The sequence below is a fragment of the Pongo abelii genome, chromosome 6 (assembly GCF_028885655.2).
Source record: "Pongo abelii isolate AG06213 chromosome 6, NHGRI_mPonAbe1-v2.0_pri, whole genome shotgun sequence".
NCBI lineage: Eukaryota > Metazoa > Chordata > Mammalia > Primates > Hominidae > Pongo > Pongo abelii.
In genome coordinates, this window is record NC_071991.2 from 97,548,152 (window position 1) to 97,560,598 (window position 12,447).

General features: G+C 35.8%; 1 protein-coding gene across 7 annotated transcripts in view; it reads left to right on the top strand.

Moving 5' to 3' along the window:
• MAGI2 (membrane associated guanylate kinase, WW and PDZ domain containing 2) overlaps positions 1 to 12,447 on the top strand; it is a 1,490,397-nt gene that overhangs the window by 460,381 nt on the left and 1,017,569 nt on the right. The window lies entirely within an intron of this gene.

Sequence of the window (12,447 nt, forward strand, 5' to 3'; positions counted from 1 at the left end):
TATAGTGGGCTTTTGGAACAGAAAACTTATTTCAGATGTGGCAATTTTAAGTGCAAATGCTTATAACTTCAGTAGTATGGTTTATGACGAAGTTGTAGCCAGAAGAGACTTGTGATTTTCAAGCTATAAAATCTAACTTACAATTCTGAAGTTAGTATTGAGAGATATTGATTCTAGTCCAGACTGTTGGTGATTCCGAATGAATTATGATGGAGATAGAACTCCACATTGGGAGACAGGAGAATGCAAATTTAATTTATTAGTTGAAACAGCTATTCTATGAGTAGAATCTTCACAGTAATTCCCAACCTTATCTCTTGTTTGCAACAGGAGAGTCTCACAAGTAAAAAGAAAAGTGCGCATTGGAAAGTAAAGCTAAGTGTTCTGCAAGTCTTAGAAAGCAATGATGCTTAGAAAGCATGTTGGGGTAAATTTCTTATATGTAACCTATAGATATCCATAAACAATCGTTTCTGGTTATCCTTCCAAAGAGAGGAATTGGTAAAATGATACGATTTTTAGTGCCTGTTACAGCTCACCTGAAAATCCTCTATTAACTTTAAGACAAATCAAGGATTTTTAAACTCAGGTTCTGGATCTTAGATTGATATCAAAAATCCATTTTCTTCAAGGCAGATTCCATGCACTTCAGACACTTTCCACTCTCTAGAAATTCTGGGCTGTGGATGTTGTGTGAGTTTCCTTTTTTTAGTTCCGTTCTAAATAAATTCAAAGCTATGGGTCCTGAAAGGATAACATTAAACAAAGAAAAAGTTGGCTGGTATAAGTGAAACAAATAAGCAAAACAAAAAAAAATTATTATCTAGGGTTGAACCACCAGAGCTATGTAACTATAATTGTCTGGAATAGATACTGGATAATTATACTGAAATAATGAAAACACAGAGATGTCAAGATGGAAAGTTTATCACCCAGCCCTATTGACCTACCCACCTTTTAGGAGAGGTGGACTTTTGCCATTGTTAGCACTAAATATTCATCAAAACGACAATGCCAGGACACCATTATCAAATCTTCCTAAATGAGAATACTTGATGATTGGCATTTTGTCAGTCAAAATGATGCTTCTGTCAGTGTGTGTTAGTTAAGTGAATAGGCTTTTGGACCCTTGCTTTAACTCTGGAAGTTGAGAAAAGTGCATTCTTAAACTTGTAAGTTTGACATTAAAGTGATGGACAGAGGAAGATTGATTAAAGTAAGTGACTGAACTATTTATAAGGTAACGGGTGGATGCATTTTCAAAGCTGTGATGTTGTCAGTGCAGCAGTGTGAATTTATCTTTTGTGACATGAAAGAAAGGAGATCTGAAATACTGAATAAAGAATCCAGGCTGTTTATTATGTTTAAAAGCTGAGAAAAATAGATAAGAAGCTGACGTTCAGGAATAGATGTAGTCCTTGCTAAGGCGATGACATAAATAAGAAAGTCTTAATTAAATATGAAGATAATAGGAGTAAATTTTGCATTAGTTAATTAACTTCTTAAATAAAGCATCTCCTTTTAGAGTACCAAAGAAGACTATGAAGAAAAAGTAAATATAAGGGTAAAATAGCTAGACTTATATGAGTAAACATAAAGAGCTTCAAGATGTAATTTCAGTACAAAGTCATAAATTTAATTGGAAATCCTTGGATAGCTCCTATAAAGGAGATGATTAGAAACTCAATTTGAATATCATGATGAAACAATTATTCTTTGAATTTTCAGCCATCTCTCCTAGTAGCCAATTCCAATAACATTATTGACTAATGATGTTTTTAACTTGGCAAAAAAGTGAACAAAAATACAGAGATTCCAACATATTATAAAAATTGCTTTATACTTATTAATTGACCTGGATGATCCACCATCTTGACTCAGTATATCTTTTTTTTTTTTTTTTTTTTTTTTGAGATGGAGTTTTGCTCTTGTTACCCAGGCTGGAGTGCAATGGTGCGATCTCGGCTCACTGCAACCTCTGCCTCCCAGGTTCGAGCAATTCTCCTGCCTCAGCCTCCTGAGTAGCTGGGATTACAGGCATGTGCCACCATGCCCAGCTAATTTTGTATTTTTAGTAGAGACGGGGTTTATCCATGTTGGTCAGGCTGGTCTCAAGCTCCCGACCTCAGGTGATCCACCTGCCTTGGCCTCCAGAAGTGCTGGGATTACAGGCGTGAGCCACCACGCCCGGCCCAACTCAGTATACCTTTAAAAAATTTTTTTCTTCCTGTATCTTTTCTGAATTTCTAATTGATACATAATAATTTACATATTTATGGGGTACATATTTATTTTGTTACATGCATAGAATGTGTAATGATCAAGTCAAAGTATTTGAGGTATCCATCACTTTGAATATTTATCATTTCTATGTGTTGGGAACAATTCTATTTATTTCACTTAGCTTCTTTGAAATATACAATACATTGTTGTCAACTATAGTCAGTCTACTCTTCTGTCAAACAATAGAACTTCTATCTTTTATCTAACTGTATATTTGTACCCATTAATCTGCCTCTCTTCATTCCCCATTCCTCACTCTCTCAACCCTCTGTTATCTATCATTCTTCTCTCTCCATGGAATCAACTTTTTTAGCTCCAACATGTGAGTAATAACATGTTATTTTTGTCTTTCTGGTCCTGGCTTGTTTCATTTAACATAGTGATCTCCACTTCTGTCCATGTTGCTGCAAATGACAGGATTTTATTTTTTTTGTGGTTGAAGAGTATTCCATCGTCTATATATACCACATTTTGTGTATCCATTTGTCCCTTGATGGACACTTCAGTTGAGTCCTTGTCTTTGCTGTTGTAAATAGTGCTGCAATCAACATGTAAGTACAGGAATCTCTTTGATATGCTGATCTCCTATATTTATTCCTTTGGAACAATACCCGGTAGTGGGATTACTGAACCATATGGTAATTCAATTTCAGTTTTTTGAGAAATCTTCTTATGTTTTCCCTAGTGGCTGCGCTAATTGACATTCCTACCAACAGTGTGTAAGAGTGCCCTTTTCCCTGCATCCTCACCAGGATTTGTTACTTTTGCTCTTTTTAATAATAGACATTCTAACTGGAGTAAGATGATATCTCATTGTGGTTTTGATTTGCACTTCTTTGGGGATTAGGGATGTTGAACATTTTTTCATATACCTTTTGGCCATTTGCATGTCTTCTTTTGAGAAATGTCTGTTCATGTCATTTGCCCACTTTTTAATGGGATTGTTTGATTTCTTAATTGGGTTGTTTGTTCACTCAGTATATCCTTTAATGAAGTTTTCAAATACGTTCAGAAAGGGTGCAGTAGAAGTGTGTCCATGGTGTGAAAAATCCTGCCATTGTTAGAAACTTAAATAAGTATCCAGCATATCTGTTGGTATTGAGTATGGAATCACATTTGTTACACATTTGGGTCAAAAAAATTCTCATTGGTTTTCATGAACCCAGCAGCGTAGAAGGAAAACAGACTACTGAAGACTATATCATTGCTCTTATGTATGCATGCATTAATGATACATTCACTTCTTGTTTAATCTAGCATTGGCATCAGGAATAGGTCCTTGATAACTCCATTGAAACAAAATTGTAGTGACTTATAACTGTATGAGGGTAAATAAATTTTTTTCACAAAACAAGACCTAACTGAGTAATTCTGCTTACAACCACTACATTACTCTACCACCAACTACATCTGGAAGGAAAGGAGGCACATCTTGGAGGTGGAATTTATCGGTGCCTAGTAAGAGAGAGTTCTAGAGCTAGGGCTCCAAAGACCTCCTCCCGACCACCTGCCACACACACACATATACATATACTCAGTCAATCTAGTTGTGGACAAGTTGGTTCTTGCACTCCCTTGGTAGGAAGCCTGTTTCCAGCTGCTGGCTGATTTCTGAGCTAAGTAGGGGAGGAAGGTGGTTAGTTTAGGTCTCCACTGACCCTTAACTACAAATAATACAAAAAGCCCATCAATCTGTCCCATGCCCCATAAACAAGGCCTGACTGTATTTAGCCTTGTATTTTGTCTCCCTAGAACCTTATCTCAGAGCCCGCCTAATTCTAAAAAAAAAAAAAAAAAAAAAAAAAAAAACAAAACAAAAAACAAAAAAACAAAAAAACAAGCAAACACACACACACACACTCACTTTTCAATAAAAGCCACATCCCTTAGAACAGAAGCAGATGGTCACAGAAAGAGAATTGTTGGGCATATATTGAGTTCTGTAACGAAACTACTATATATTGAGTTCTGTAACAAAACTTACATCTTAAGAAGACAATTGTGCAGTTTCTCAACGGAAATGTTTGGAGATTTTTTTTTTCTCATTGAAGCCTGTAAATGTTGAGTTTATTTTACAGTTTTGGGGGAATTTTCAAGTTCTAATTTTATCTCCCAGATATACTTTTCATAATTATTTCACTATCCCACTATCCTACTATTCTTTGGTAGCTGACTGATAATAAACTTATTTTGTAGCTACTAAAAAAGAATTGTTGGGCACATAGTGAGTGAGAGCATGAGTATGCATGCACGTGTATGCTCATGTATGTGCATATACACAGGCTGAGATTGATTCTTCATTATTTCCACAGTAAGTTCCTAAGGAAAAGAGCCCTAGGAACTTGAGCCCAGAAGTTTGAGACCAGCCTGGGAAACCCCATCTCTACAAGACCCCTTAACAAAACCCTATCTCTACAAAAAAAAAAATTAAAAATTTACCGGGCATGGAGGCATGCACCTGTAGTAGTCCCAGCTACTTGTGAGGATCACTTGAGCTCGGAAAGTCGAGGCTGCAGTGAGCCATAATTGCACCACTGCATGTCAGCCTGGGTGACAGAGTGAGAGTCTGTCTCAGAAAAAAAAAAAAAAGATGATGAAGAAGAAAGAAGCCTGTGAATGAATCTTTCTACTATTAGATTTCAGGCTATATAAGATTTTTAGATTTGTATGTAATTGAACTTCAGGAGAAGGGAGAAAATGACAATGAGACAAAACTGTTGTCGTCTAGAATGTGATAAAGACTAGCCATGAAAAACATATATAGATAAAAGAAAGAGTTTAGAACATCCATCATATGGGATTTCAATTACCCTGGTAGTATACAAAAGGCAATTCCAGAAGCAATAAGTTAGCAGCATTTATTTAGAGATGATTAGACAGGATTGTTTCATCACAGCATGTTAAATGTGCAAAGTTGAGGCAGCATGCATTGTCTCTTGGGTAATATGGATTCAAAAGTATATGAGAGAAATTAATGGAATTAATACGGAAGAATATTGGATTAATTTGCAAATGTTTAAAGAGCAAAAATGGAGTTTATTTTGGTTTTAATATGCTGCTGAGCATAATGATTGCATATATCTGACTCTTGAGTCTAATCAACCACAGTTAAACTGACATGCTTCTTAAATATGAGGAAAAAATAATCACGGCTGTTTATTGGTAAAGTTTTAGTCCTTTCTAGCTTAGATATTTATTAGAGACACAAATTAATTTTTGAAGCAAGTGTAAGAACAAAAATAAATTTTAGATACTATTTCCCATTATACCAAAGAATGTGGAGAAGGACTTCGATGACCAATTTTAAAAGTTTCAAAATGAAAAGGAAGGTGGTTAAAATTAAACTTCTCTCCCAAGACTGTTTTTTGTCATTTGGTGAGACAGTTTTATTGGGAAACATTTAAAATTTATTTGAAGCCAGAACAAATACCAGTGTATACCAAGTAAAAGACAAAAAATCAACAAAACTAAACTCTAATTCTATTTTATAAAAAGTGAATAAAGTGGCCGGGCATGGTGGCTCACGCCTGTAATCCCAGTACTTTGGGAGGCCGAGGCAGGAGGATCACGAGGTCAAGAGATCGAGACCATCCTGGCCAACATGGTGAAACCCCATTTCTACTAAAAATACAAAAATGAGATGAGCATGGTGGTGTGCACCTGCAGTCCCAGCTACTTGGGAGGCTGAGGCAGGAGAATTGCTTGAACCCTGCAGGTGGAGGTTGCAGTAAGCTGAGATCGTGCTACTATACTCCAGCCTGGAAACAGAGCAAGCTTCCATCTCAAAAAAAAAGTGAATAAGGTGAACATAGATTTGGGATATGAAAGAAATTAGTTTTGTGGAAGACCTGATTGAATTACACTGAGTTACGTTGAGTTACACTGATTGTAACTCACAATAGTGTTTCTACATATTTAAGCCCTTTAAGTCAGTAAAACTAAGACACACTAAAAAGAAGCATTATCAAGGGTAAAACTGTAAAGTTTCTAATATATCTTTAACATTTTTGATATTTATGCCAAATTTGTTTCACAGAAAAGCAGGCTCTTTAAAAATTATGAGAAACTGTCTGCTGTTAAGAATAGCAGTTACTAACACACCAAAAGGTATAGCTATGCAAGGAGTCAGCATCCCCTTTTGATAATTATATAATATCTAGAAGACTATGATCACAGAGGACTATTAGATTGAGGCTCGTTGGCCCCATATCTAATAAAATGTCTGAAATTAGAGCAGAGCTTTCTAGTATACTTTGTGGGAAAAATAATTTTATTTCTCAAGCAAAAATTAGTACTATAAAGCTTGTAAAAATATGTGTTAACATCTAACAAGGCAATGTGTTTTTGTGGGTATGAATGAATCTAATTACTTGTGACTTTATTTATGAAGGTACATTTATTTATAAACATGTTATAAGAAGGGAGAGTGACATCAACCTGTGGATTAGATCACCAAAAAAGCAACCATCTTATTCCAATGGAAAGAAATTCCCTGAGTTAAAAATGATCAAAAATGATATGTATTCAGAGTATCTTTAAGTAATACAGCTTTGTGTTCTGGGATGTTAAGTTGAACTGTAGCTCCACATGCAGACACAGGAGTAGAAGCAATATATCCAACTGAATTTTCAAGCAAACTACAACTTTAAACCCACATATTGCAACAGCTGTATATTGTACATCTGTTTCTACATTAATCTTATTGCTTCAAATAAGAATCATCAATTTGGCAACTCTTTTTTGAAATTACTTTTAGAGTGTAAAGCATATTCTTTTGTGATTATTTCAGAATGAAGCTGCCAGATTTTTGTTCTTTGAAAATTTGAAAATGAATTTGATATTTATAGACTAATTATATTTGGTGCTGCTAAGAATAAGGGTTATTAGAGAATAAATATGGTTATTAGCAGTGTTAACCAAAAAGAAAGGAAGTCTATAAACAAATGTAACTTAATTTCTTGGGAGATGTATAAACTGGCCTGGGAGGCTAGACCAAGGGAAACTTCAAAAGCTTCTAAACAGTAGCATATACTTGAAAGTATTCTACTTGTTTACTCATCTCGATGTATGCCCTTGGCATAGTTATTAAATGTGTTATTACTTTACAGAAAGCTATATTAGGTTTACCTTCTTTCCTTTCTTACTGAAAATATTAAGATCTAGTTTCATGTCATATATGTGAAAGTATTATAGATTTATTTCTTCTTTCAATAGAACAAAATGAATGTATCTTTCCTGGTCACAGAGTAACATTCATTGGTTTGGTTGACAGAGTACTCTCCAGGAGATAAATGGCTTCAAAATATTGCTTAAGATGGAAAATCAAGGAACATTAAAAGTGATTGTATTGATTTATCCATTTGACACCACAGGACACTAGTTTGAGAATAAAGGAACATATTTGGCACCAAAAAAAAAGGAATAAAAGGAATAAACACCAACAGTATACGATCTTACTGATCTTCCCAACCACATAAAATTCCCTTTGCCCTGACTTGATTGGCTTTTCTGCTGCTGTGACTCAATCTTTCCTTTATTTTTTCCCTCTTAGTTTGTATTTCTCTTTCCTTTTTTTCATAGAAGGGAGGCTTTCCATAGGAAATTGGTTTGTGGGCTATTGATCATAAACGCAGGTGAAATATATACCCTTGGACTTCAGTGGTCCTAGAAGCTGCCCAAGGAATAAATGGGGAGAGATTTCTGAGGCTATATTGTGTCTCTGGAAAAGCCAGTCATCAGTTTTGATGGAAAATAGCCCACCTTCCAGGGAACTCAGAATCTGCTCCCTGCAGGCTTCAAAATCATAGCCTTGCTGCATGTAAAAAGGTCAACACATCTTATTGTACACCACTGCACATTTTGAATAGAAAAAAATAGGATTCCATCAGATTCGGACCTACCCAAGTTTCCAGAGTCTTAGCTATTAGATGATTACATTGCTGAAGGAAGGAATAGGCAGATGGCAATGGATAACAGTGTTCTCATGGGACTTTAAGACTGTAGTTTATATTAGGGTGATCAATTTCTGATTTAAATGCACCTAGCCAAAAGAACAACGACAAAGGAATACTAATTAAAGTTACTGCTCTTCTAATGTCCAGATCACTTGTCCAAGTTATTTACACATTGCAGTATAGCATTGCTAGAGTACAGTAAGAAGCAACTACCCTTGGCTTTATCTGTTTGTAACATGGAACTATGAAAAGAGCACTCATCCAAGAACTGGAAGCCATTGGTTCTGGACCAGGTTCTGCCACTAACTCATTATAGGGCCTTGGCAAAGGTATTAAACTTTAGGACTCAGGGGAGGGAGGGGGGAGTAAAATGAACTCTAATGGCTCTTTCTGCTCTAAAATCCTGTGGTTTTCTGATTCTGCTGTCTTACTTTTCTGTATTTTATCATTATTCAACTCATCAAAGTGGCTTAAATTATTCTGAGTATGGAATGTCCTTGATATTGAGCAGGTGTAAACAGCTTATGGAAACTGAAGATATATCAAATACAGCAGACACTTTAGGGAAAAAAAAAACATAAAGAGCTAGGTTTAAATTAAGTGCAGTTCTGGATAAAACCAGCCATGCGTGTACTTTCCAATTTTTCTATGAATGTCAAGTTAAGGATGCCATCATAACTCTGATGTCCCTTGAAATCTGCCTTCACTATTCATGAAACTCTGAAATATGGTCCAGCATTAGTAAATGGATAGGAAAATAAACATAATGAGAAATACAAAGCTTTTAAAATTGCTCTCCTCCTTTAGAAGATGGAATGAGTTGAGATGTGACATAAAGACTTCTGAAGCATGAGGTGTATTGTTATAAAAATGTTATTGTAATCTTTATGAAAAGATATTTAACATTGAATACAGTGTCTTCTAATGTTGAATTTTAATAAGTGTCACTTATGCAAGTGAATGACTCTGGTTGGAGGCCCAAATAGATATAGCTAAAGGGAGGCTAAATCAATGCTTAGTGTAATCAAGGACTTTAGAGCACAGATGAAAAATTTAGGAGAGTCAACGGATTTTTCACACAGAGTAATTAAAAGGTAAGACTGATATGTGATTAACAGTCAATTCAGTTTTAAAAAATACACATGGATCCTGCCTTTTTTTTTTTTTTTTTTTTTGAGACGGAGTCTCGCTCTGTCGCCCAGGCTGGAGTGCAATGGCACGATCTCGGCTCACCGCAATCTCCACCTCACGGGTTTAAGTGATTCTTCTGCCTCAGCCTCCCAAGTAGTTAGGATTACAAGCGACCACCACCATGCCCAGCTAATTTTTGTATTTTTAGTAGACGGGGTTTCTCCATGTTGGTCAGGCTGGTCTTGAACTCCTGACCTCAAGTGATCCGCCTGCCTAGGCCTCCCAAAGTGCTGGGATTATAGGCATGAGCCACCATGCCTGGTTGGATCCCGCTTTTATTACACAAATCAGAAGTTTCGAATTGGATCAATTCTCAGTTAGTTTCCCAGTTTCTCTTCTAAGCGGTTATCTTTTCTACTTAAAGGCAGGAAAGTTGCTTTTTATGTATGCAAAATCAGCAAATATCTGCACAATATCTCCATTCTAATAAAGACAATAGTTTCACTTGCTGCTCAACACGACCCACTTGTATGCATCAATAATAACTTTTTAACTTGTCCTCCAAAGACAAGACTGATGTGGGGAGCTAATGTCAACCTATGTATATTTGTCCTTTCCCTTTTTGAGTAGGAATTCTGATTCATCTTGTCATTTTTTAAACTCATCTTTATTTGTTGCAACCTTTTTAAGCAGAATATGACTTGGGCACCACATTTCACTTTACAGGCCTTGCTCTGAGTTACTTTTTGAACAGCTTTACACCACACCTAGCTAGACTTTTAATTTTGCTTCTCTAAACAATAATTTTCTTTGGAAAACAAACTCTGTGGAGAGTTCCTCCCATTGCTTCAGTTTAACATACTCATTTCCAGAGGACTAGTACCTGCAGAATTGGCAACTACAGGCAATGGAAAGTTTTAAAAGTCGAACCTAGAAGATGTAGAACATACTTTCCTTTTTGTAGTTTTATTTTTCTTTATTAACTTTTATTTTAAGTTCAGGGATACAAGTGCAGTTTTGTTACATAAGTAAACTTGTATCATGGGGGTTTGTCATACAGTTTATTTCATTCACCCAGGTATTAAGACCAGTATCCATTAGTTATTTTTCCTGATCCTCTCCCTCCTCCCACCCTCTACCCTTAGAAAGTCCCCAGTGTGAGGTTTTCTCTTCTATGTGTCCCTAAGTTCTCACCATTTAGTTCCCACTTACAAGTGAGAACATGTGGTATTTGGTTTTCTGTTTCTCTGTGAGCTTGCTATTTTCTTCTAAACATCAAGGTATATCTCAGAACACTTTGGTGACAAAAGATTTGGGAATCTGGCTTGATAGCTCAACAGTTTAGACCACAAAGTTAACATTAGGTGACATACATCTTACAATACACATTACCTCAACTCTTCTTATCTTTTTAATTTGTTGACACTGATGAAAAAAACTACAGATCAGTAAGAGATATGCATATTTATAGGAAACCTAAGACTTTATATCCTGAATTCAATTCATCTTATTGTTCCCAGAGGGAGAATGGTTGGTGGGTCTCCAGCCAGGGCCATTCCTAAGTATGAAACTCCCTGAACATCAACTAAAACAAGTATATAAATAGCAGCCACCATTTTCTGAGCTTTTGCTATGTGCAAGAAATATTCTTCAGATACTATCTCATTGAATTCTCATAGTGTTCCCATAAGGTGAGTGTTATTTCCCATCTTTGAAGACATATGGGAAATTGAGGCTCTGAGGTCTTTTAACCAGACTGATACCAGGCTGTAAGTCAGCAGAGAAAGAGGGAGTCTATCCCAGGTGGATCAGTCTTCCAGTTCGCACTACATGAAAGCAGCTCTGTAACAGAAGCTCTGGAAAGTCAGAACCATAAGCATGCTTCTGAAGAGTTTCAGAGATGCTCCTGTGGTAAAAAAAAAAAGGCAATGAAGTCTACCAGCAACAGACATTGAATCAAAATTAAATAGATTAGACTATTACAGTCTATTTCCAATAATAGAAGATATATATTTTTTGTGAAGAAGGTATGAACGTATCTTCAATTGACCCACAATTGAAAAAACATATGGATAATTATCAGGGAAGTTTTTGAGTGAAGGTCGATTGACCGACTAGCTTCAAGTCAGTTATTTTCATCTTAACGTGAGCCTCTTGATTGGTCATTAATCAATCAGGTTCCAAATTATCTTTTCTTTAGCACATAATTGCTAGAAATATTGTAATATAAAATATCTAATGGGAGAAAAAGAAATTTTTAATTGATAATTATATTATTTCAGTAATTAAAGCTATTACCTTGATATAGGAAGAAAGATTAAATATACAAAGGAATCTACATTATCTAAACCAAGCTTACCCAACCCACGGCCCATAGGCCATTTGCAATCCAACACAGCCTTGATGCAGCCCAACACAAACTTGTAAACTCTCTTAAGACATTACGAGATTTTTTTGTGATTTTTTTTTCTCATCAGCTTTTGTTAGTGTTAGTATATTTTAAGTGTGGCCCAAGACAATTCTTCCAATGTAGCCCAGGGAAGCCAAAAGATTGGACATCCCTGCAAACCTTTTATTTTATTTTTTTAACTTTTTGAATTCTTCTTGCACAAACATTTTTATGTCAGCTCTACTAGACTTTCTACCTGTATTTCATAATCTGAATTCTAATCTAAATCTAAAATTCTAACCATATAAAATTTTATAAATAGGTGTTTATAAGAGTCCCCAGTTCTTCATCCTTGCAACTGGATGAGTTGCAAAATAAAAACATTTATTTTGCAACTCAGGGTGGGGGTGACGGGGATAGAATGGAAAGAAGAAAGTGAACCAGCATTTAACAAATATCTACGTGCAAGTATTATCATGTCATTGCATTTTTCAGTCCTCTGAGAAATGTGTTGTGGTTCCCATTTTTCAGACCAGGAAACTTAGGCCTTTAGGAAACTTAGGCTTGGAGAGGTTATACAAACCCTTCCCCAAACCCACATAGCTAGTAAATGGATGAGGAGAATTCAAACCTAGGACTATCTGATGCCTATATCCATTTGTGTGATGTATTATGTTACCTCCTTAGTCA